General features: G+C 42.4%; 1 protein-coding gene across 1 annotated transcript in view; it reads left to right on the forward strand.

The window, feature by feature from the left end:
• Window positions 1–26,347, forward strand: part of LOC138665605 (cGMP-dependent protein kinase 2-like) — a 340,073-nt gene that overhangs the window by 206,952 nt on the left and 106,774 nt on the right. The gene's annotated exons all lie outside the window — the stretch shown is intronic.

Raw genomic sequence — 26,347 nt, forward strand, 5'->3', positions numbered from 1 at the left:
AATGGTCCATTTATTGAACGGTTTGAGTAAAGAAACGAAACATTTTCATTTCAAGGGCAAATTGTATTACCTTTTATTTGCACAGCAAACCTTTTACTTTTCTAATTTAACCAAAATAATATAATTAGCGTTTTTATTATTTTTTTTCATCAACAACACTCTATGAGGAATTGTTGGAATGAGTTGCAGTTTGATTTAATTTTACTACACAATGTACTTAAAGGGAATCTGTCAGCACAATTTTACTATGTAATCTGAGAGTAGCATAATGTCGGGGCTGGCAACCTGATTTCACTGATGTGACAGTTACTGACCCGCTTGCTGTAGTTTTGATAAAATCACTGTTTTATCATTAAGAGATAACCACTAGATGGCTAGTAAACCTGCTGCCATGTAGTCCTCCATATTCATGAGCTCTGTATAATCCTGTCCTCACCACTGATTGGAAGTCTCTTGCCAATGCACAGTGTACACAGAAAGCTGCCAATCAGAGGTGTGGGCGGGAGTATACCAAGCTTAGCATTCAAAGAACTGATAGATCCACAGCAGATAATAAAGAGATTTGGTCAAAACTGCAGCACTTAAGGTACCTTCACACATAACGATTTCGTTAACGATATCGTTGCTTTTTGTGACATAGCAACGATATTGTTAACTAAGTCATTATGCGTGACAGCGACCAACGATCAGGCCCCTGCTGGGAGATCGTTGGTCGCTGGGAATGATCAGGACCTTTTTATGGTCGCTGATCACCCGCTGTCATCACTGAATCGGAGTATGTGACGCCGATCCAGCGATGTGTTCACTGGTAACCAGGGTAAATATCGGGTTACTAAGTGCAGGGCCGCGCTTAGTAACCCGATATTTACCCTGGTTACCATTGTAAAAGTTAAAAAAAAAAAAACAGTACATACTCACATTCTGATGTCTGTCACGTCCCCCGGCGTCAACTTCCCGCACTGACTGTGTCAGCACTGGCTGGCCGTAAAGCAGAGCACAGGGGTGACGTCACCGCTCTGCTTTACGGCCGGCGCTTACACAGAGCAGGGAAGCTGACACCGGGGGACGTGACAGACATCGGAATGTGAGTATGTACTGTTTTTTTTTCTTTTAACTTTTACAATGGTAACCAGGGTAAATATCGGGTTACTAAGCGCGGCCCTGCGCTTAGTAACCCGATATTTACCCTGGTTACCCAGGGACTTTCTCCTGATCGTTGGTCGCTGGAGAGAGCTGTCTGTGTGACAGCTTCCCAGTGACCACACAACGATTTACCAACGATCACGGCCAGGTCGTATCGCTGGTCGTAATCATTGGTAAGTCGTTTAGTGTAACGGTACCTTTAGCCCAGTAAGTGCTACTCTCAAATGGGGCAGCAAAAACCTGGTGATTAATTCCTAAAAAAAAGCAAGAAAAAAAATTTAAGTTAGTTGAAATGGTTAAAAACACAATTGTTTTAGAGCTTCATATTTGTGGAATTCCTTGTAAAAATGGCCTATGAACACCGTTCTTCAGGTCATCACGATTACAGTGATATCAATCATATAGGCTTTTTATTACATATTTTTGCTATTTACGTGCCAAGCTTGGTTTTTTTATATGTACCATTTTGATTTCTTAGAGGAGGTCTGTCAACAAAAAAAATAAATTTTTTTATCTTTAGGTTTTTACCTTATGGGTTAAATTATTTTATATTTCCTTAATTAATGTAATTATTTTTGGTTGGGGAAATGGGGACACAATGATTCAAATGTATATGCTTGTCTATGTTATTTTAACTTTCTTGTAAATTACTTCTAATTTGACTTTTTATTCAGTATTGCAGTATGGCGTACACATATTTAGTATTTAGCAGTATTTTTTATGCAGTACATAGTACAAATAACAATCTCCTATGATGCCCAGACAAGATGGCAATGACTAGGGCCTTCATCTGGCAACTCATTGGCACCACACAGTCATGTTGCAGAGGAACCGAAGGAAACCAAACCACATATCCCAAAGGGATCTCACAACATAACACAGCCGACACCAGCCATCTGTGGAGCAGTCTGAGCTTTTGTGACCGCTCGATAAACCCACATCTTCACCATGTCATGCTATTATTTCTTGGAGAAAGAACAAATTTACTATAGACATAAATTATACCACAATAAACTAATCAACCAAAACATTAAAACCTAGTCCTAAGCCTAATCCTCTACCACTACATAAAGAAAAAAACAGATCTGACCTATAAGGTATATATAGACTCCAAGAGATCTCTTAGGGTATGTGCAGACAGCATCTTTTAGAGTTTTGCCAGAGGAAGACGCTTCAGGGCACACTAACGTCTTTTGTCTTGACGTGCCTTTTTCTGGCGTCTTTTTGAACCTTTTTTTCTCGTTTTTGCTGGCTTTTTTTCTGTTTCAAAATTTTGATTCTACTGAAACCATCTGAAGAATGGACTAATCACTTATTGTAGCCGCTTCACAGCTTTCAAAACCTGAAACAATTAAAAGAAGCTCAGAGAGGCTGAACAAGTGTAACAGGCAGTGGTTTAACATTGCAATGCACATGTACATTATTTTTCACATTTTTTGAGTGGGTTTTTTTTTTCAAGCAGATGTCTGAAAGAGAAGTCATGTGAGCATACCCTTAAAAGTAATGTGTCACCTCTGAAAACACTGTCAACCTGCAGATATAGTGTTAATCTGCAGGTACATTGTGTTACAATGCTGTCCAGCCTCCCCATTAAGGCTGCCATCACACTAGCAGTATTTGGTCACTATTTTACATCAGTATTTGGAAGCCAAAACCAGGAGTGGGTGATAAATGCAGAAGTGGTGCATATGTTTCTAATATACTTTTCCTCTATTTGTTCCACTCCTGGTTTTGGCTTACAAATACTGATGTAACATACTGACCAAATACTGCTAGTGTGACGGCAGCCTAAAAGTGTGGCTACTGGGAAAAAATAAACTTATTTCCTCCTGGGAGCCGCTGGCTGTCATTCATGGGGGCATGCACGAAGAGAATCACCACTCAGTACACAGCTGTAAGCCATCCCCAGCACTTTGATTGACAGCTCACTCTGCACATATGCTCTGCAGAGTCATTTGTTAATCAAAGTTCCAGGTTGTGCGTCCAGGAACCACTCACTGTGTAGTGAGCAGTGCCAGAAACAGTGACAACATCCCTGCACCACCCCGCGGCTCCCAGGAGGAAGTAAGTTAATTTTTTCCCAGGAGCCACACTTTCACTAAGGCATCCGGGCAGCATTGTAATACTTTTATCAGGCAAATTAACATTAAATCTGCAGGTAAATAGCCTTGCGCAGGCATGTACTACGGAGGACACAGCATGAACTTCAACCCAATATTGCGGCCAGCATGCAGCCAGCGGGTAAGGAAAGAGTGAATCAAACACCCGAAAACCCCGCCCATATGACCGCAAACCTGTCCCGCCAAATTCAGTTGACAGGTTCCCTTTAATGACGTGTGTCTGCAATAACATTTTCTTTTGCATTTACTGGTGTAGGTAAAATGTATGGTCCAAAGAAACCGCCCAAAATGATCACAGCAATTAGTTGAAATCTGGCTGTTTTCTGAGTAGAGGTTATTTTGATGAGACAGCCCCTTTTATGCCTATGGTAACATAGAGACATATCACATGCACAGCTATTCTCACATTTTTTTCATATACTAATTAGAAAATAATCTCTAAGCCTTCATTTAGAACAAATTAATTTTGACATTTACTGATTATCGCTGATTATTATTGACAGGGCAAGTCTTACTGTGTATTTGCATATGGTGAGTTCATGCATTGAAATCATTAAGTTTTTCCTAAACCTTTATATGAAGATAATTTCATTCCATTTCTGTCTTGATTAACTTTCAGAAGTGCAATAAAGGAAAATTAATTAGCTATTAGACTTGTAAATAAGGACTAGTGAATGAGTTTTTCTGCCCATTACATACACATTGCATGAAAGAGTAAGCCACAATTCACACCTCTATAGCAAATGGATGAAGCACAAATGCCTAGAGTGTGATCTCCATTCACATGGGTAAGCTATCCATTGGAATATGCACCTAATAGGTACTAAATAAGACTTAAAGGGGTTGCCTGGTGAAAAAAAGTTATCACTGATTCAAAAGATAGGTGACAACTTTCTGTTTGGTGAGGTCCGACCACTGTGACACACTCATCAGCCAAATAAGGAACTTTTATACAAAAGAGGCAGCACACATGCTTGACATGACCACCACTTAATCCATTCCCTATGGGGCTGCTGACAGCTGCACTCTTTTTTTCCTGGCAGCTGCATAGAGAATGTATGTAGTGGTGGTGGTCAAGCATCTGAACTGGTGCTCTATTTTGTAATGGCAACAAAAGTGCCCTCAGAGGGATAGCAAATCCCTGTTCTGTTGATTAGGATGGGTTCCAGTGCTCAGACCCCCACCAATCAGTAAGCAATAATCTATCCTGTGGCTAGGTGATGGCTTGTTTTCACTAAATAACACCTTTATCCCCATCACAACCTTTGATGCACTCATGTGTCATGGTGGTCTAGGGCTCCTGACCTTTTATGTATTGGTAGATCATAGTGATTGTACAAGGCACAGGAGCTTTGCCTGTGCAATCACTGTTAGGAGCTCGGCTTACATGATAGCCGAGCCGTGGCTCTAACAGCCAAGGGCGGTGACCTTAGCACCCCCAATTGTATAAACCCCAAAATGCCGCTATCGCTATCGATCGCAGCATTTGGGAGGCTAGGAGAGGGAGTAGGCCCCCCTCCTTCGCGATCGGTGCCTCCATAACATCATCGCAATATGTTGATGTAGCAAATCCAGGTAGGACAAGGTTAAATTCCAACTCTGCGTGGCTTGATTAGAGGCACCTGCATAGATTTTTACTAAAGGCTGGAAGTAGGTTCACTTGTGCAATGTGCTGGGGAACTAATCAATGTGTAGATTCTGCTGGGAGCTGCAGAGTACAATTTTTTGCAGAATAAACAGAGCTAGGTGAAGTGCCAGGATTGCTGCACGGGTGAGAGATTGTGGTCTGTGTCTGGAAGAGAGGTGAGGAGGAAGAGATATTTAAAAAACACAAGATGGAGCACACTGGCGCTCACTAAATTCCCAAAAAATGTGGTGAAGCCACTGGTACCTACACGGATACTGTGCCAGATCCATCGGTGAGCCTAAAATAATGTTGAAAATGAAAATTACCACGCTACAAGCTATAAAATAAAAAAATGGGCTGGCTGGCTAGTTGGATGTGCACCACTACCAGGGTGCACTGCTGCAACAATTTAATTGAGGTGGAGAGCCCAGATATTATTGTACTGATGCTGTTGATAGAAGCAAGTGAACCTAGTTCATGCGGCAATGGACTAGTAATTGTACATTTAAACTGTATACTAGTGCATAATGAGAGTGGCATAGACAAATCAGTTATCACTATCAAAGTATATAAATATCAATAGTAGTCAATTAGGAATATGTAATAGTGTAGCCTAATATCGTTAATAACTGGGCAACTCAGTGTTTCCCAGGTCATCACTATGGGTTAAAGTCCCGAGATTATCGACAAGGGGTGGCTGATGTAGTAGAACACTTCGGTATCAGATTTAAGCAACGTAGAGATGGAGGAGGTAACCCTGATGGAGAAGGAAGCAGTCCTTCGAAACGCATTGGTTTGCTTTTCAGCCCCAGCGAGGCTCCGTAGCTTCAGTGATGTCACAAGCTGTCGGGCATTGTTGGCCATTTTTTCAGAGTAACCAGGGACGCCACCAGCTGGGGAGCCTCTGACTCTGCACGGCCACCTTAAACCTGACAGAGCACAAGTGTGAAGTGAAAACCATTTCCGGTGACTACCTCTTGAACCTCACCAAGAGAATGCCAAGAGTGTGCAAAGCAGTCACCAAAGCAAAAGGTGGCTACTTTGAAGAACCTAGAATATAAGACATAATTTCAGTTGTTTCACACTTTTTTGCTAAGTATATAATTCCACATGTGTTAATTCATAGTTTTGATGCCTTTAGGGTGAATGTACAATTTTTATAGTCATAGGGCAGAACGGTGGCGCAGTGGTTAGCCTTGCAGCGCTGGAGTCCTGGGTTCAAACCCCACCAAGGACAACATCTGCAAAGAGTTTGTATGTTCTCTCCGTATTTGCGTGGGTTTCCTCCGGGTACTCCGGTTTCCTCCCACATTCCAAAGACATACTGGTAGGGAATTTAGATTGTGAGCCCCAACGGGGACAGCGATGATAATGTGTGCAACCTGTAAAGAGCTGTGGAATATGTTAGCGCTATATAAAAATAAAGGTGAAAGATGATAGTCATGAAAATACAGAAAAATCTTTAAATGAGAAGGTGTCTCCAAACTTTTGGTCTGTACTGTATATATATATCTATATTTAATACAGAGCTAGATAGCATAAAAGCCGGTAATTTATTTGCCGGCTTTTGATATCTCCTCATCAAACCCGACAGGATATGAGACATGGTTTACATACAGTAAACCATTTCATATCCATTAGATTTTTGCATATTCCTCACTAATAATGTTAGTAGTTTGTGTGTGCAAAATGTGGGAGCTCTAGGTGTTAAAATAAAGGGTTAAATCACTGAAAAAACTGGTGTGGACTCCCGCGCAATTTTGTCTGCCAGAGTGGGAAAGCCAGTGACTGAGGGCAGATATTAATAGCCTAGAGAGGGACCATGGTTATTAGCCCCTCCGGCTAAAAACATCTGCCCTCAGACACCCCAGAAAAGGCACATCTGCAAGATGCGCCTATTCTGGCACTTAGCCACTCTCTTCCCACTCCCGAGTAGCGGTGGGATATGGGGTAATAAGGGGTTAATGTCACCATGCTAATGTAAGGTGACATTAAGCCTGGTTAATAATGAGAGATGTCAATAAGACACCAATCCATTATTAATTCAATAGTAGTAAAGCGTTGAAAATACACGCACACATTATGAAAAAAGTATTTTAATGAAATAAATAAACACATGGGGCTTTAATATCTTTATTGTACGCTAAATCCAACTGACGACCCTCGTTCTTCTGAAAAAAAGGAAAATAAAAAAGCAACAATATCCCATACCTTTAAATCAAACAGTTTCGTGATCCTATAGTTCTCATTGTGTTATAAATAAACTGCCACAATCCAAAATCAGTCACTATTCACTAGTAAAATGCAAAAAAATGACGTATTACACAACGCTCAAAATTATTCCACACAATATTATTTTATTAACCCCTTCCCGACCTTTGACGCCACGTAGGCGTCATGAAAGTCGGTGCCAATCCGACCCATGACGCCTATGTGGCATCATGGAAAGATCGCGTCCCTGCAGATCCGGTGAAAGGGTTAACTCCCATTTCACCCGATCTGCAGGGACAGGGGGAGTGGTAGTTTAGCCCAGGGGGGGTGACTTCACCCCCCCGTGGCTACGATCGCTCTGATTGGCTGTTGAAAGTGAAACTGCCAATCAGAGCGATTTGTAATATTTCACCTATTAAAACTGGTGAAATATTACAATCCAGCCATGGCCGATGCTGCAATATCATCGGCCATGGCTGGAAACACTAATGTGCCCCCACCCCACCCCACCGATCGCCCCCCCAGCCCTCCGATCTGTCCGGTACACTGCTCCGGCTCCCCTCCGTCCTGTGCTCCGCTCCCCCCGTGCTCATGTCCGCTCCCCCTGTGCTCCAATTACCCCCCCTGAGCTCCAATCACCCCCCCCTGCATTCCGATCCACCCCCCCGTGCTCCGTTCCACCCCCCCGTGCTCCGTTCCACCCCCCCGCGCTCCGATCCACCCCTGCGCTCCGATCCACCCCCCCCGTGCTCCGATCCCCCCCCCGTGCTCCCCTCCACCCCATCATAGTTACCGATCCTGCCGGGGTCCGTCCGTCTTCTCCCTGGGCGCCGCCATCTTCCAAAATGGCGGGCGCATGCGCAGTGCGCCCGCCGAATCTGCCGGCCGGCAGATTCGTTCCAAAGTGCATTTTGATCACTGAGATATAATCTATCAAAGTGATCAAAATAAAAAAAATAATAAATGACCCCCCCCCCCTTTGTCACCCCCATAGGTAGGGACAAGTACCTAGTGTTGGAGGTAGAATTGAGGGGTTTCCACTGTTTAGGCACATCAGAGGTCTCCAAACGCAACATGGCGCCACCATTGATTCCAGCCAATCTTGTATTCAAAAAGTCAAATGGTGCTCCCTCAATTCCGAGCCCTGATGTGCGCCCAAACAGTGGTTTACCCCCACATATGGGGTACCGGCATACTCAGGATAAACTGCTCAACAATTTCTGGGGTCCAATTTCTCCTGTTACCCTTGTGAAAATAAAAAAATGCTTGCTAAAACATCATTTTTGTGGAAAGAAAAATGATTTTTTATTTTCACGGCTCTGCGTTGTAAACGTCTGTGAAGCACTTGGGGGTTCAAAGTGCTCACCACATATCTATATAGGTTCCTTGGGGGGTCTAGTTTCTAAAATGGGGTCACTTGTGGGGGGTTTCTACTGTTTAGGCACACCAGGGGCTCTGCAAACGCAAAGTGACGCCCGCAGACCATTCCATCAAAGTCTGCATTTCAAGTCACTACTTCCCTTCTGAGCCCCGACGTGTGCCCAAACAGTGGTTTACCCCCACACATGGGGTATCAGCGTACTCAGGAGAAACTGGACAACAACTTTTGGGGTCCAATTTTTCCTGTAACCCTTGGGAAAATAAAAAATTCTGGGCTAAATAATTATTTTTGAGGAAAGAAAACGTATTTATTATTTTCACGGCTCTGCATTATAAACTTCTATGAAGCACTTGGGGGTTCAAAGTGCTCACCACACATCTAGATAAGTTCCTTTCGTGGTCTAGTTTCCAAAATGGGGTCAATTGTGGGGGGTTTCTACTGTTTAGCCACATCAGGGGCTCTGCAAACGCAACGTGATGCCTGCAGAGCATTCCATCAAAGTCTGCATTTCAAAACGTCACTACTTCAATTCCGAGCCCCGGCATGTGCCCAAACAATAGTTTACCCCCACATATGGGGTATCAGCGTACTCAGGAGAAACTGGACAACAACTTTTGGGGTCCAATTTCTCCTGTAACTTTTGGGAAAATAAAAAATTCTGGGATAAATAATTATTTTTGAGGAAAGAAAACGTATTTATTATTTTCACGGCTCTGCATTATAAACTTCTGTGAAGCACTTGGGGGTTCAAAGTGCTCACCACACATCTAGATTAGTTCCTTTCGGGGTCTAGTTTCCAAAATGGGGTCACTTGTGGGGGGTTTCTACTATTTAGCCACATCAGGGGCTCTGCAAATGCAACGTGACGCCCACAGAGCATTCCATCAAAGTCTGCATTTCAAAACATCACTACTTCACTTCCGAGCCCTGGCATGTGCCCAAACAGTGGTTTACCCCAACATATGGGGCATCAGCGTACTCAGGAGAAACTGGACAACAACTTTTGATGTCAAATTTCTCCTGTTACCCTTGGGAAAATAAAAAATTGCAGGCTAAAAGATCATTTTTGAGAAAATATTTTTTTTTTTTATTTTCATGGCTCTGCGTTATAAATTTCTGTGAAGCACTTGGAGGTTCAAAGTCCTCACCACACATCTAGATTAGTTCCTTTGGGGGTCTAGTTTCCAAAATGGGGTCATTTGTGGGGGATCTCCAATGTTTAGGCACACAGGGGCTCTCCAAACGTGACATGGTGTCCGCTAATGATTGGAGCTAATTTTCCATTTAAAAAGCCAAATGGCGTGCCTTCCCTTCCGAGCCCTGCCGTGCGCCCAAACAGTGGTTTACCCCCACATCTGGGGTATCAGCATACTCAGGACAAACTGGACAACAACATTTGGGGTCCAATTTCTCCTATTACCCTTGGCAAAATAGGAAATTCCAGGCTAAAAAATCATTTTTGAGGAAAGAAAAATTATTTTTTATTTTCATGGCTTGCGTTATAAACTTCTGTGAAGCACCTGGGGGTTTAAAGTGCTCAATTTGCATCTAGATAAGTTCCTTGGGGGGTCTAGTTTCCAAAATGGGGTCACTTGTGGGGGAGCTCCAATGTTTAGGCACACAGGGGCTCTCCAAACGCGACATGGTGTCCGCTAACAATTGGAGCTAATTTTCCATTCAAAAAGTCAAATGGCGCGCCTTCCCTTTCAAGCCCTGCCGTGTGCCCAAACAGTGGTTTACCCCCACATATGAGGTATCGGCGTACTCGGGAGAAATTGCCCAACAAATTTTATGATCCATTTTATCCTATTGCCCATGTAAAAATGAAAAAATTGAGGCGAAAAAAAAATTTTTGTGAAAAAAAAGTACTTTTTCATTTTTACAGATCAATTTGTGAAGCACCTGGGGGTTCAAAGTGCTCACTATGCATCTAGATAAGTTCCTTGGGGCGTCTAGTTTCCAAAATGGGGTCACTTGTGGGGGAGCTCCAATTTTTAGGCACACGGGGGCTCTCCAAACGTGACATGGTGTCCGCTAAAGAGTGGAGCCAATTTTTCATTCAAAAAGTCAAATGGCGCTCCTTCCCTTCCAAGCCCTGCCGTGCGCCCAAACAGTGGTTTACCCCCACATATGAGGTATCAGCGTACTCAGGACAAATTGGACAACAACTTTTGTGGTTCAGTTTCTCCTTTTACCATTGGGAAAATAAAAAAATTGTTGCTAAAAATAATTTTTGTGACTAAAAAGTTAAATGTTCATTTTTTCCTTCCATGTTGCTTCTGCTGCTGTGAAGTACCTGAAGGGTTAATAAACTTCTTGAATGTGGTTTTGAGTACCTTGAGGGGTGCATTTTTTAGAATGGTGTCACTTTTGGGTATTTTCAGCCATATAGACCCCTCAAACTGACTTCAAATGTGAGGTGGTCCCTAAAAAAAATGGTTTTGTAAATTTTGTTGTAAAAATGAGAAATCGCTGGTCAAATTTTAACCCTTATAACTTCCTAGCAAAAAAAAAATTTGTTTCCAATATTGTGCTGATGTAAAGTATACATGTGGGAAATGTTATTTATTAACTATTTTGTGTCACATAACTCTCTGGTTTAACAGAATAAAAATTCAAAATGTGAAAATTGCGAAATTTTCAAAATTTTCACCAAATTTCCGTTTTTATCACAAATAAACGCAGAATTTATTGACCTAAATTTACCACTATCATGAAGCCCAATATGTCATGAAAAAAACAATCTCAGAACTGCTAGGATCCGTTGAAGCGTTCCTGAGTTATTACCTCATAAAGGGACACTGGTCAGAATTGCAAAAAACGGCCAGGTCATTAAGGTCAAAATAGGCTGGGTCATGAAGGGGTTCATAATCGCATAATAAAACACTGACAATTTTAAAAAGAGAATTACCTCCAATGTGAGGAACACAAATAATACGGACTATCAACTAAAACTCTCATTTTAATCCTAAGCAATAAACACACTACAAAGTAAGCTTTTAGAAGAAGGCAACGCACCAATTCTTTGCCAGGAAATCCAATTAAAGTGCCATAGTGCTGGGTTGTTTAACAACAAAATATCTAATGCTATGTAACCATAGGACGCCCCCTGAGGAAATGTGGACGAAATGCGCGTCGGGGTGTAAGAACGAGTTCACGGACATCATACACTATGTAAGTAGGCTATTTTCAATATACAGACAGGAGCTTTGACTAATTGATGCCTTTATGTATATGGGATATTTACAGTACCTACTGATTGCATATGGTTACATAGCATTAGATATTTTGTTGTTAAACAATCCAGCACTATGGCACTTTAACTGGATTTCCTGGCAATGAATTGGTGCGTTGCCTTCTGCTAAAAGCTTAATTTGTAGTGTGTTTATTGCTTAGGATTAAAACGAGTGTTTTAGTTGATAGTTCGTATTATTTTTGTTTCTCACATTGGAGGTAATTCTCTTTTTAAAATTGTCAGTGTTTGATTATGTGATTATTAATAAAATATTATTGTGTGGAATAATTTTGAGCGTTGTGTAATACGTCTTTTTTTTGCATTTTACTAGTGAATAGTAACTGATTTTTTGATTTTTGGCAATATCCCATACCTGTCCGTCGTACAGTCATGCCCCACGCTGTAAATCCATCTGAAGTTGTTAATTACATTTACAACCAGGAGCCTGCTAATGCAGCCGCTCCGGGCTGTAAAAGACAGGGGAATGAATGGAATGCAGGGAAGCTTCGGTGACTAGCTGCGTCCCCTGGGGGCATGAACTCATATGAACTGTAGCATGACAAAATATTAAGAAAAATTTCCACGCTACAGTTCAAATGAGTTTATGCCACCAGGGGGCGCAGCTTTGGTGACGGCAAAGCTAGTCACCGAAGCTTCCCTGCATTCCATTTATTCCCCGAACACCCCCTCATCTCAGCCTGTGGCCTGCAGCATTGCCCCACTCTTGCCTCCTCCAGTAGCGACCCTTGGACCCCGCTTCACCGCAGCCACCACCCCCCGGTAAGCAATAAGTAATAAGATGCATGGATTATAAGAAGCACCACCATTTTATTAAAAAAAAGTTTTTTCCTATTTTTCTCCTCAAAATTTGAGGTGCTTCTTATAATCCAGAGCGTTTTATAATCTGCAAAATATGGTAAACTACTGATTCCTATTATAGCGACACTACAATTACAGAACTATACAGTATATACAGCACATATACACAGATACACATTATACATGTACACACATTTTATATACTTTATATATATAAATTTATAAGTTTATAAATATAGAACACACACTATATAAAGTATATACAGTATACAGACACATACAGTGTACAAGCACATATAAAGTATATACACACAGAAACATTCAGTTTATTTACAGTATATACTGTATTCTCACATACATATAGAGTTTATATATTTGCACAATATACTGCACACATGCAGTATACAAATATAATATACATACACATACTATATACTGTATGAACATGTGTGTGTGTGTGTATATATACAGTGGGGCAAAAAAGTATTTAGTCAGTCAGCAATAGTGCAAGTTCCACCACTTAAAAAGATGAGAGGCGTCTGTAATTTACATCATAGGTAGACCTCAACTATGGGAGACAAACTGAGAAAAAAAAAAACCAGAAAATCACATTGTCTGTTTTTTATCATTTTATTTGCATATTATGGTGGAAAATAAGTATTTGGTCAGAAACAAACAATCAAGATTTCTGGCTCTCACAGACCTGTAACTTCTTCTTTAAGAGTCTCCTCTTTCCTCCACTCATTACCTGTAGTAATGGCACCTGCTTAAACTTGTTATCAGTATAAAAAGACACCTGTGCACACCCTCAAACAGTCTGACTCTAAACTCCACTATGGTGAAGACCAAAGAGCTGTCAAAGGACACCAGAAACAAAATTGTAGCCCTGCACCAGGCTGGGAACACTGAATCTGCAATAGCCAACCAGCTTGGAGTGAATAAATCAACAGTGGGAGCAATAATTAGAAAATGGAAGACATACAAGACCACTGATAATCTCCCTCGATCTGGGGCTCCACGCAAAATCCCACCCCGTGGGGTCAGAATGATCACAAGAACGGTGAGCAAAAATCCCAGAACCACGCGGGGGGACCTAGTGAATGAACTGCAGAGAGCTGGGACCAATGTAACAAGGCCTACCATAAGTAACACACTATGCCACCATGGACTCAGATCCTGCAGTGCCAGACTTGTCCCACTGCTTAAGCCAGTACATGTCCGGGCCCATCTGAAGTTTGCTAGAGAGCATTTGGATGATCCAGAGGAGTTTTGGGAGAATGTCCTATGGTCTGATGAAACCAAACTGGAACTGTTTGGTAGAAACACAACTTGTCGTGTTTGGAGGAAAAAGAATACTGAGTTGCATCCATCAAACACCATACCTACTGTAAAGCATGGTGGTGGAAACATCATGCTTTGGGGCTGTTTTTCTGCAAAGGGGCCAGGACGACTGATCCGTGTACATGAAAGAATGAATGGGGCCATGTATCGTGAGATTTTGAGTGCAAACCTCCTTCCATCAGCAAGGGCATTGAAGATGAAACGTGGCTGGGTCTTTCAACATGACAATGATCCAAAGCACACCGCCAGGGCAACGAAGGAGTGGCTTCGTAAGAAGCATTTCAAGGTCCTGGAGTGGCCTAGCCAGTCTCCAGATCTCAACCCTATAGAAAACCTTTGGAGGGAGTTGAAAGTCCATGTTGCCAAGCGAAAAGCCAAAAACATCACTGCTCTAGAGGAGATCTGCATGGAGGAATGGGCCAACATACCAACAACAGTGTGTGGCAACCTTGTGAAGACTTACAGAAAACGTTTGACCTCTGTCATTGCCAACAAAGGATATATTACAAAGTATTGAGATGAAATTTTGTTTCTGACCAAATACTTATTTTCCACCATAATATGCAAATAAAATGTTAAAAAAACAGACAATGTGATTTTCTGGATTTTTTTTTCTCAGTTTGTCTCCCATAGTTGAGGTCTACCTATGATGTAAATTACAGACGCCTCTCATCTTTTTAAGTGGTGGAACTTGCACTATTGCTGACTGACTAAATACTTTTTTGCCCCACTGTATATATATATATATATACATATATATATATATATATATACACACATGCACCAAAGATATACACAATCATGCTATATACTGTATATATGCACATGCATACTATATACAGACACATGCACTTAAAGAGAACGCCTCATATACTAATGAGAAAATACCAATCCAAAAAAGGATTAATCCTTCATATCAATACATATGCCAAAAAGAGAAACTGAAGGGGCAATATCAAATATAACAAAATTTTATTAATAGAATAATAATATACAATCATATGAAAAAAGAATTATCAGTCAAGAGAGTACAAATAAGATGGTACAACCATCCATATAATGGTAGCAGCAGAAAGAGAATTGTACTACGGATAGAACATACTTGGTACGAACATGACCCAAAAAGTGCACAGGATGCCTAACATACCAGAGCAGAAAAGTACATGCCCACACTACCCCAAGGATAATGGCTATGAGGTAGAAAGAAAAATACTACCTCACTAATAGGATAACCCCATATATATTGCACAATACCCATAGAGCCTAAGAATAACATATAACGATTACAGTGGGCTATAGCTACAATGGTATCGCATAATACCTGCAGTCATGGTAGCACCGGTGTGCAAACTCCGCAGAAAAAGCGCCTCGACGCACGTTTCACCACGCCAGTGGCTTTGTCAGGAGGTGGCTAACTAGCGTGCAAATCCCCCTTAAATATCCTAAGTCAATGGGATGATAAGCTGCAGCCGTATGCGGCGCGCTCCCGCCATCATGCGGCGCGCCGAGGCGAGCGGCGCTCCAGATGGACGTCACCACGTCACGAGACCCGGTCACATGACCGGGCCCGCGACCATGGCAACGCGCCATCCACTACAGAGCGCCGCCCGCCACAGCGCGCAGCAGCGCATGCGCGGCGCGCGTCCTGGCCGAGCGCTGAAGAGAAGGAGAGCCCACCAAAGACTGCACCGAGTCGGCGGCATATTAGTATACCTGGCAGACAGAATACATCAGCACAGGCAATGCCACCCAGGCCCAGTAGAAAAATGAGATGGGATGTAAGGACCTGGAACACAAAGGGAAGGGCGACAGCAGAATGGCATATAGAACTTGCAAGAATATGTATCCTATTATAACAGCCACTACTGTAATCAAATAATATTCAGCAAATCCAGACCCACAAAAGAAAAATAATGGTAAAGGATAAAGGACAAATAAAGTCCACCTTTTTATCCCACGGACTAAATACTTACAAGTATACAGCACCAATGTTAGGCATACAGCTTTATCATACAATATAGAACATAGAAGTCACATGATGAAATATAGCATAAATGGCAAGTAGGTCCGAAATTTTCTCATGCAAGGCCAAAGCGTCCATATAATAGTCCAAAACATACTTCTCATCAGCGCCCAGATGTCCCGCCAGAGGATCCAAAAAGTTGCATACGGCACTATAAGGAAGCTGAACTATATGACTGAAAATAAAAAGCAATAAGTTAAAATCAACACACATAACAGAGACATAGTTAAAATTCGCGCTAGCCAATTAGATAAAGGACTTGAAGCTTAACGCCTCGTTAAGGCCCTTAGGGGCAACAGTGTCGAGGCAGACCATCCATTTTGTTTCCCTTTTCAAGAGTTCCTTTTTATAATTTCCTCCTCGAATACCTAATTGAACCCTATCAATGCCCCTGACCTTAAACGCTTTAGGGTTGCTGTTGTGGTGGGTGCAAAAATGTTTAGGTATGGTTTTGAGGATAGAAAGGTCATGGGCCGTTGCCGCATTTCTTATATCCCTGGCATGTTCAAGGGTCCTAATCCTCAGTTGTCTAGTCGTCATACCGACATAAATTAGTTTACATGGACAGTAGGCGTAATATATTACATTGTCCGTAGTGCAGGATATGTGATGCGTAATTTTATATGTCTTAGTTGCATCACTACTATCAAATGTAAATGATCTCTCCATGTACTGACAAGCGGAACAATCGCCACATTGGTAGGACCCCCAGGCTGGACCCACCCGTGTTGAAAAATAAATAAATGGTGGCTACGTGTCAGCAAATCTTTCAGATTTTTAGAACGTCTCCAAGTCACCGACGGATTTTTGGGCAGATATCTACTCAGATCATCATCTGCTCTCAGAATGGACCAATGCTTATGCAAAATGTCCATAATATTGGTCCATCTGGAATTAAACGTAGTAATCAATCTAATCAGTTCATCCTGCTGCTGAACCGTCTTCTTTTTCACTAGCAGCTCATCTCTTTGGATGGTTTTTCCTGTGGCACCGCAAAAGTCTTATTTTTCAACACGGGTGGGTCCAGCCTGGGGATCCTACTAATGTGGCGATTGTTCTGCTTGTCAGTAAATGGAGAGATCATTTACATTTGATAGTAGTGAGGCAACTAAGACGTATAAAATTACGCATCACATATCCTGCACTACGGACAATGTAATATATTACACCTACTGTCCATGTAAACTAATTTATGTCGGTATGACGACTAGACAACTGAGGATTAGGACCCTGGAACATGCCAGGGATATAAGAAACGCGGCAACGGCCCATGACCTTTCTATCCTCAAAACCATACCTAAACATTTTTGCACCCACCACAACAGCAACCCTAAAGCGTTTAAGGTCAGGGGTAGGGTTGAGCGAAACGGGTCGGCCATTTTCAGAAGTCGCCGACTTTTGGCAATGTCGGGTTTCATGAAACCCGACCCGACCCCTGTGTGGGGTCGGCCATGAAGTCGGCGATCTTCGGAATCTGGAATCGGAATTCCGATATCGATTCCCGATATGTTTAAGATATTGGGAATTGGTATCGGAATTCAGATTTAAGTGTAAAATAAAGAATAAAAATAAAAAATATTGCTATACTCACCCTCGGACGCGCCCTGGTTGTAACCGGGAGCCTTCCTTCCTAAGAATCAGCGCTGGAAGGACCTTTCGATGACGTCATGGCTTCTGATTGGTCGCGTGACGCCCATGTGACCGCTCACGCAACCAATCAGAAGCCGTGACGTCATCGAAAGGTCCTTCAAGCGCTGATTCTTAGGAAGGAAGGCTGCGGCTTACAACCAGGGCGCGTCCGAGGGTGAGTATATTCCTAATAGGTATATACTCACCCTCGGACGTGCCCTGCTTCTAACCCGCAGCCTTTCTTCCTAAGAATCAGCGCTTGAAGGACCTTTCGATGACGTCACGGCTTCTGATTGGTCACGTGACGCCCATGTGACCGCTCACGCGACCAATCACAAGCCGCGACGTCATCGAAAGGTCCTACAAGCGCTGATTCTTAGGAAGGAAGGCTCCCGGTTACAACCAGGGCGCGTCCGAGGGTGAGTATAGCAATATTTTTTATTTTTATTCTTTATTTTACACATTAATATGGATCGCAGGGCCTGAAGGAGAGTTTCCTCTCCTTCAGACCCTGGGAACCATTAGAAACCCAATGCACTGCATTGGGTTTCGTGTTTCGGCCGACCCCGACCCCGACTTTTCTATAGGATCGGCCGATTTCACTCGACCCGACTTTTGAAAAAGTCGGGTTTCGTGAAATCCGACCCGATCCTATAAAAACAAAAGTCGCTCAACCCTAGTCAGGGGCATTGATAGGGTTCAATTAGGTATTCAAGGAGGAAATTATAAAAAGGAACTCTTGAAAAGGGAAACAAAATGGATGGTCTGCCTCGACACTGTTGCCCCTAAGGGCCTTAATGAGGCGTTAAGCTTCAAGTCCTTTATCTAATTGGCTAGCGCAAATTTTAACTATGTCTCTGTTATGTGTGTTGATTTTAACTTATTACTTTTTATTTTCAGTCATATAGTTCAGCTTCCTTATAGTGCCGTATGCAACTTTTTGGATCCATTGGCGGGACATCTGGGCGCTGATGAGGAGTATGTTTTGGACTATTATATAGACGCTTTGGCCTTGCATGAGAAAATTTCGGACCTACTTGCCATTTATGCTATATTTCATTATGTGACTTCTATGTTCTATATTGTATGATAAAGCTGTATGCCTAACATTGGTGCTGTATATTTGTAAGTATTTAGTCCGTGGGATAAAAAGGTGGACTTTATTTGTCCTTTATCCTTTACCATTATTTTTCTTTTGTGGGTCTGGATTTGCCGAATATTATTTGATTACAGTAGTGGCTGTTATAATAGGATACATATTCTTGCAAGTTCTATATGCCATTCTGCTGTCCCCCTTCCCTTTGTGTTCCAGGTCCTTACATCCCATCTCATTTTTCTACTGGGCCTGGGTGGCATTACCTGTGCTGATGTATTCTGTCTGCCAGGTATATTAATATGCCGCCGACTCGGTGCAGTCTTTGGTGGGCTCTCCTTCTCTTTAGTGCTCGGCCAGGACGCGCGCCGCGCATGCGCTGCTGCGCACTGTGGCGGGCGGCGCTCTGTAGTGGATGGCGCGTTGCCATGGTCGCGGGCCCGGTTATGTGACCGGGTCTCGTGACGTGGTGACGTCCATCTGGAGCGCCGCTCGCCTCGGCGCGCCGCATCATGGCGGGAGCACGCCGCATACGGCTGCAGCTTATCACCCCTTTGACTTAGGATATTTAAGGGGGATTTGCACGCTAGTTAGCCACCTCCTGATGAAGCCACTGGCATGGTGAAACGTGCGTCGAGGCGCTTTTTCTGCGGAGTTTGCACACCGGTGCTACCATGACTGCAGGTATTATGCGATACCATTGTAGTTATACCCCACTGTAATCGTTATATGTTATTCTTAAGCTCTATGGGTATTGTGCAATAGGGGTTATCCTATTAGTGAGGTAGTATTTTTCTTTCCACCTCTTAGCCATTATCCTTGGGGTAGGGTGGGCATGTACTCTTCTGCTCTGGTATGTTAGGCATCCTGTGCACTTTTTGGGTCATGTTCGTACCAAGTGTGCTCTATCCGTAGTACAATTCTCTTTCTGCTGCTACCATTATATGGATGGTTGTACCATCTTATTTGTACTCTCTTGACTGATATTTCTTTTTTGATATGATTGTATATTATTATTCTATTAATAAAATTTTGTTATATTGGATATTGCCCCTTCAGTTTCTCTTTTTGGTATACTGTATATATACAGACACACACTGTATACTGCACATACAGATGCACATATACACATATACTTACCAGATTCTTCAGCTTCACTTGTACAGATCCATTGACAGGACAGTGCTAGGAGCAGCCATGATGAGGACTCCGACACAGGCACACAGGGCTGCAGGCATCTTCCTGGCCCAGCTCTGACCTCTGTCTGCTGTGCTATAATTGGCCCCTCCCCCTCACTCTTCTAACCTGACTGCAGGGAGAAAGAAAGAGAGAGGGGGACTGGAGGGGGGGTTTGGGAGAGATGATCCGCGACTACAGGGGATGCATAGCCTTATTCAGTGCTGTGCACCCTCTGGGCATTTCATAAAGTTGCTGCAGATGCAGGGGGCTCCTTTGTGAGTGGAGGCCCTAGGCATCTGCCTGGTCTGCCTGCCCCAAATGCTGACCCTGGGTGCTACAACATACTAGGCAATGTAAGGGGACTACAATGGTAGATTTGCAATTTTTACTTGGCAACATCCAATGCTGCTTCTTTCTGGAAAATGCTTACGTAGTCAAAATGGTAGCTATACTGGTAGATAAATTCCCAGAGAGGGTGAAATTTCCAAAATGGAGTAACTTGAGAGGGGATTCTGCTTTCCTTGAATATAGGGGCTTTATAGTTTTAGTCTGCAAACTATTCTACAATAATTTGTTCTCCTTCCCTCCCGAGTCTCACCATGTTGCTAAGCAGTACTGTACAGCCACATATGGTTATTGTCAACAGAAATTGTGTGACAACTTTTGGTGCCAGAGTTACACATTTCCCCATGTGTAATTTTAAAATCTGAGCTAAAACAAAATTTTTATGGTAAAAATGTAATTATTTTTTCTTCACTGCCCAATGGTATAAAGTCCTGTGACACACTTGTCTTGTCAATATGCTTACTGTACTTTTTAGATGAATTCATTGAGAGATGTAGTTTGTAAAATTGGGTCACTTATTGGGAGGCTCTTTTTTCTGGTACCTCAGCTTTTCCAAAATGCTATGACACCCCCCTAGCCATTCCAGCAAAATCTGAACTCCAATATTGTGCTGCTTCCCTTCTGAGCTTTGCATTGTGCCTCAAAAGTAGTTTTTGACCCCATTTGGTGTATTGGCATACTGAAGACAAAATCGGTAACAAAGTGTATTGTCTATTTTCTCATTTTATCCCTTTTAAAAGTTGAAAACTTGGGGTCAAATCCACATTTTAGTTGAAAAAATCATAAATTTTAGAATGACTCCGCCCAATGCTATACAATTCTGTGAATTGTCTGACGGTTACAAATACTGAGTACACTCCTAGAGGAATTCCTCAAGAAGATTAGTTTCCAATACAAGGTAACTTGTGGGGGTTACTGCTGTTTTTGGCATGTCAGGGGCTCTTTAAATTTGACATGGCATTTGCAATCTATTGCAGCCAAAATTGTGATTTAAAATTCTATTAGTGCTCCTTTCCTTCCGAGCCCTGCCGTGTACCCAAACAGTAGTTTTCAACAACATGTGAAGTATCAACATGCTCAGGAGAAATCAAACAAAATATTCTGGGGTCTATGTTCTCCTGATACTATTGTAAAAAGGAAAAATAGGGGCTAAATTAACATTTTTGTGACAAAAATGTATTTTTTTCTTTTCCATGGCTCAATGTTATAAAATTCTGTGAAGCACCTATTGTTTTAAGGGTCTCAAAACACCTCTAGCTAAGTTTCTCAAGGGGTATAGTTTCCAAAATGGGGTCACTTGTGGGGGATTTAAAATGTTTAGGCACATCATTGCTTTTGCAAATGAGACATGGTGTCCGCTATCTATTCCAGCCAAGTTTGTGCTCCAAAAGTCACATAGTGCTCCTTCTCTTCCAAACCCTGCCGTCCGCCCAAACAGTAGTTTTTAACCACTTATTGATTATCAGTTTACTCAGGAAAAATTGGACAACAAATTGTATTGTTCAATTTCTCCTGTTAATCCTATGAAAATGAAAAATTTGAGGCTAAATCAACATTTTTGTGGCAAAAATTAGATTTTTTTTTAAATTCACGGCTCAACACTATAACATTCTGTGAAGCACGAGTGTGTTCAAGGTGTTCACCACATCTATAGATAAGTTGTTTGAGAAGTGTGGTTTCTAAAAAGCGAACACTTGTGGGGATTTCCATTGTTTAAGCACATCAGAGGCTGTGCAAATGCGCCATAACATGCACTAGCTATTCTACCAAATTTTGCGCTCCAAAAGGTGAATGGTGCTCCTTCCGTTCCAAGCCCTGCCGAGCACCCAAACAGTAGTTTTCCCCTACATTTGGGATATCGGTGTAGTCAGGAGTGAAGTTACACACGTGGTCAAAATTGTTGGTACTCCTCGTATAATGACTGGAAAACCCACAATGGTCACAGAAACAGCTTGAAATTGACAAAAGTAATAATAGATAAAAGATCTTTGAAATTAACAAATGAAAGTCAGACATTGCTTTTCAACCATGCTTCCACAGAATGTTTAAAGAAATAAAAAACTCATGAAATAGGCCTGTACAGAAATGATGGTACCCTTAGCTTTATATTTTGTTGCACAACCTTTTGAGGCAATCATTGCAATCAAACGATTCCTGTAACTGTCAACAAGACTTCTGCACCTCTCGACAGGTATTTTGTCCCAGTCCTTGAGAGCAAACTGCTCCAGGTGTCTCATGTTTGAAGGCTTTCTTTTCTAGATGGCATGTTTCAGCTCTTTCGAAAGATGCTCAATAGGATTTAGGTCAGGGCTCATTGAAGGCCACTTTAGAATAGTCCCAATGTTTTCATATTAGCCATTCTTAGGTGTTTTTAGCTATGTGTTTTGGGTCATTATCCTGTTGCAAGACCCATGACATGCGACTGAGATCAAGCTTTCTGACACTGGACAGCACATTTCTTTCTAGAATCCCTTGATAGTCTTAAGATTTCAGTGTACCCTGCACAGATTCTAGACACCCTGTGCAAGATGTAGCAAAGCAGCCCCAGAACAAAACAGAGCCTCCTCCATGTTTCTCAGTAGTGACAGTGTTCTTTTCTTGATATGCTTCTTTTTTCCATCTGTGAAGATAGAGCTAATGTGCCTTGCCAAAAAGTTCGATTTTTGTCTCATCTGTCAATAGGACATTCACCCAGAAGCTTTGCGGCTTGTTAACATGTACTTTGGCAAATTCCAGTTTGGCTTTTTTATGATTTTTTTCAAAAATGGCGTCATCCTTGGTCGTCTCCCATGAAGTCCGCTTTAGCTCATACAATGACGGATGGTGCGATCTGACACTGATGCTCCTTGAGCTTGAAGCTCACCAATAATCTGTTAAGAAGTTTTTCTGGGCTCTTTTGTTACCATTTGTATTATCTGTCTCTCTCATTTGTCATCAATTCTCCTCCTGTGGCCACGTCCAGGGAGGTTGGTTACAGCCCATGGATCTTATATTTCTGAATACTATATGCAACTGTAGTCACAGGAACATCAAGCTGCTTGGAGATGGTCTTATAACTTTTACCTTTAACATGTTGGTCTATAATTTTCTTTCTAATCTCCTGAGACAGCTCTTTCCTTTGCTTCCTCTAGTCCACGTTGAGTGTGATACACACCATGTCACCAAACAGCACAGTGAGTGTCTGAAGCCCTATATACAGTCCCACTCACTGATTCCAAGATTGTAGACACCTGTGATGCTAGTTAGTGGAACACACCTTGATTTAACATGTCCCTTTTGTCACATTATTTTCAGGGGTACCATCATTTCTGTCCAGGCATATTTCATGAGTTTTATTTTGTTTTAAATTCTGTGGAAGCATGGTTGAAAAGCAATGTCTGACTTTCATTTGTTCATTTTCATAGATCTTTTATTTATTACTACTTTTGTCAGATTCAAGATTGTTTTGTGACCATTGTGGGTTTTTCTGTCATTAAACGAGCAGTACCAATAATTTTGACCACGTGTGTAGCTAAATGCTTTCTCCCCTGGAAAGGGATGCGTGCATGCTTGAGTATTGAAACACGCTTGTAGGCAATCTTAAAAGTGGTTTTCCCCAAGATAGCAGTGAGGTACATAGTGTGCATCCCAGTTCTAGTCATCTAACCCTGGGAATGTCATGCCATCAAAAACATTAGCAGCAGTAGCAGTGTAAATGGGATAAGCAATTTCTGCGAGTTGTTTCACACATTTTTTTATACCAGCCTGTGTACCAGCAGAACAGGGTACAAGTCTGACACGTTGTGGATGACTGGAGAGGATGGTGCAGGAATATCTGACGCTTAAGGTACCGTCACACTAAGCGACGCTGCAGCGATACCGACAACGATGTCGATCGCTGCAGCGTCGCTGTTTGGTCGCTGGAGAGCTGTCACACAGACAGCTCTCCAGCGACCAACGATCCCGAGGTCCCCGGTAACCAGGGTAAACATCGGGTAACTAAGCGCAGGGCCGCGCTTAGTAACTCGATGTTTACCCTGGTTACCAGCGTAAAAGTAAAAAAAAAAAACACTTCATACTTACCTACCGCTGTCTGTCCTCCGGCGCTGTGCTTCTCTGCACTCCTCTGCACTGACTGTGAGCACAGCGGCCGGAAAGCAGAGCGGTGACGTCACCGCTCTGCTTTCCGGCCGCTGTGCTCACAGCCAGTGCAGGAGGAGTGCAGAGAAGCTGAGCGCCGGGGACAGACAGCGGTAGGTAAGTATGAAGTGTTTTTTTTTTTTACTTTTACGCTGGTAACCAGGGTAAACATTGGGTTACTAAGCACGGCCCTGCGCTTAGTTACCCGATGTTTACCCTGGTTACCAGTGAAGACATCGCTGGATCGGTGTCACACACGCCGATCCAGCAATGTCAGCGGTAGATCCAGCGACGAAATAAAGTTCTGGACTTTCTTCAGCGACCAACGATCTCCCAGCAGGGGCCTGATCGTTCGTCGCTGTCACACATAACGATTTCCTTAACGATATCATTGCTACGTCACAAAAAGCAACGATATCGTTAATGATATCGTTAAGTGTGACGGTACCTTTAGTATCAATGTCATCATGGGGGGTTTGAACCCTTTTGCATTTTGGTCTTTAAAAATGGAAGTGAGGCCTGAGCTCGCCTGTCATGCCTTGGAGGTTTTGCCATGCCCGACAGCCAGCATTGTCTCAGAACGTGTCTACATTGTTGCTGATGGTGTCCTGATGGATAAGCGCATCTGGCTGTCCCCTGAAAGTGTAGACAACCTAACTTTCCTAACTAGACGATGGTGTAGTTTTTAGTGTCATGCATTGATCTCACGTTATTGCAGTCTGTGCAAACTTTGTCATGGCTTTTGTGCCATGTTACAAACAGTTTTTTTTAAATGTGGAGACTCGAAGATGGTTTTTATCTGGTGGGTTGCCTGTAATGGGAGGTGTGACAAAGGCCTATTATATTGTTTCTACTGTATGGAAATTGTTACCACTTTAGAGGTGTGTAACAATTATTTTGTTAAATGTGAAAATTATTTTTTGAAATGTGGAGACTCCAAGTTGAGTCTCCATTTGGTGGGTTGCCGGTAGTAGAAGCTGTGTCAGAGGAATATTAGAATATTATACTGTTTCTACTCTGTGGAAATTGATGCCACTTTAGAGATGTGTGACAATTATTTTGTTAAATGTGGAGAAGCCAAGTTGGGTCTCCATCTGGTGGGTTGCCTGTGTAAGTAGGGCTCCCAGACATTCAGGCCTGCACTTTCAGTCAACTATCTGTGTTAATTTCCTTACATTTTTCTACAAAGAGTACTGTATTAAACTGATGTTTGTGCCATTTGAGTGTGATAGAAAAAAAAATTGGAGGTGTTGCATGAAGTATCAGGGCTCCCAGCTAAGAAGACTTACATCTCTCCCTTAACTACCAGGTCCTCATTGAAACTTCAATTCCAAGCTGTAAATGCTGTCCCAGTCCCTGATTCTTCATGCATGGCCCATAGCTAACTGCTGCTGTGCTATTTGCAAATTTCTACTGTGGGTCAATTGATGCTGCTTCTCATGGTGTCTGCTCTAATTTTAGCTGTCGGGAAGCTTTTTGTCACTCCTTAAGGTATTGCGTATACCGATGGAATCTAATGGGGTTCAGGTACGTTCAGTGAACATCTAAACGTTCGGCGAATCAACCCAAACTGAACCTTGAAAGGTTGTATCATTTCTAACTATAAGGTCTCAAAAATGAACCGTAATAGCTCAGATTAGACTAGTGTGAATCCAAAGTCATATACTCACATATTGATCAGTAATACTCACAAATACCAATACTACATAATATACTGACTGAGAGATGGAACAGGGGGGAAGGCAGTGCTTATGTAGGTACTATCCTGGTCAAAGGTTCACATAGGGATCAGAAAAAGTATTCCCGACTCATGTCGCCGCAACACAGTGGCTTCCCCAGATCTTTGACCAGGATAGTACCTACATGAGCTTTGCCTTCCCCCCTGTTCCATCTCTCAGTCAGTATATTATGGGGTATTGGTATTTGTGAGTATTACGGATCAATATGTGAGCATATGCCTTTGGATTCACACTAGTCTAATCTGTATATGTTAGTTTAAGTTTATGCCTTTGGATTCACACTAACCTAACTTGAGCTATTGTGCTCCATCTCTCTGTGTGACATTTACTCAAATTTTTGAGG

The sequence above is a fragment of the Ranitomeya imitator genome, chromosome 2 (genome assembly GCF_032444005.1).
Source record: "Ranitomeya imitator isolate aRanImi1 chromosome 2, aRanImi1.pri, whole genome shotgun sequence".
Lineage (NCBI taxonomy): Eukaryota > Metazoa > Chordata > Amphibia > Anura > Dendrobatidae > Ranitomeya > Ranitomeya imitator.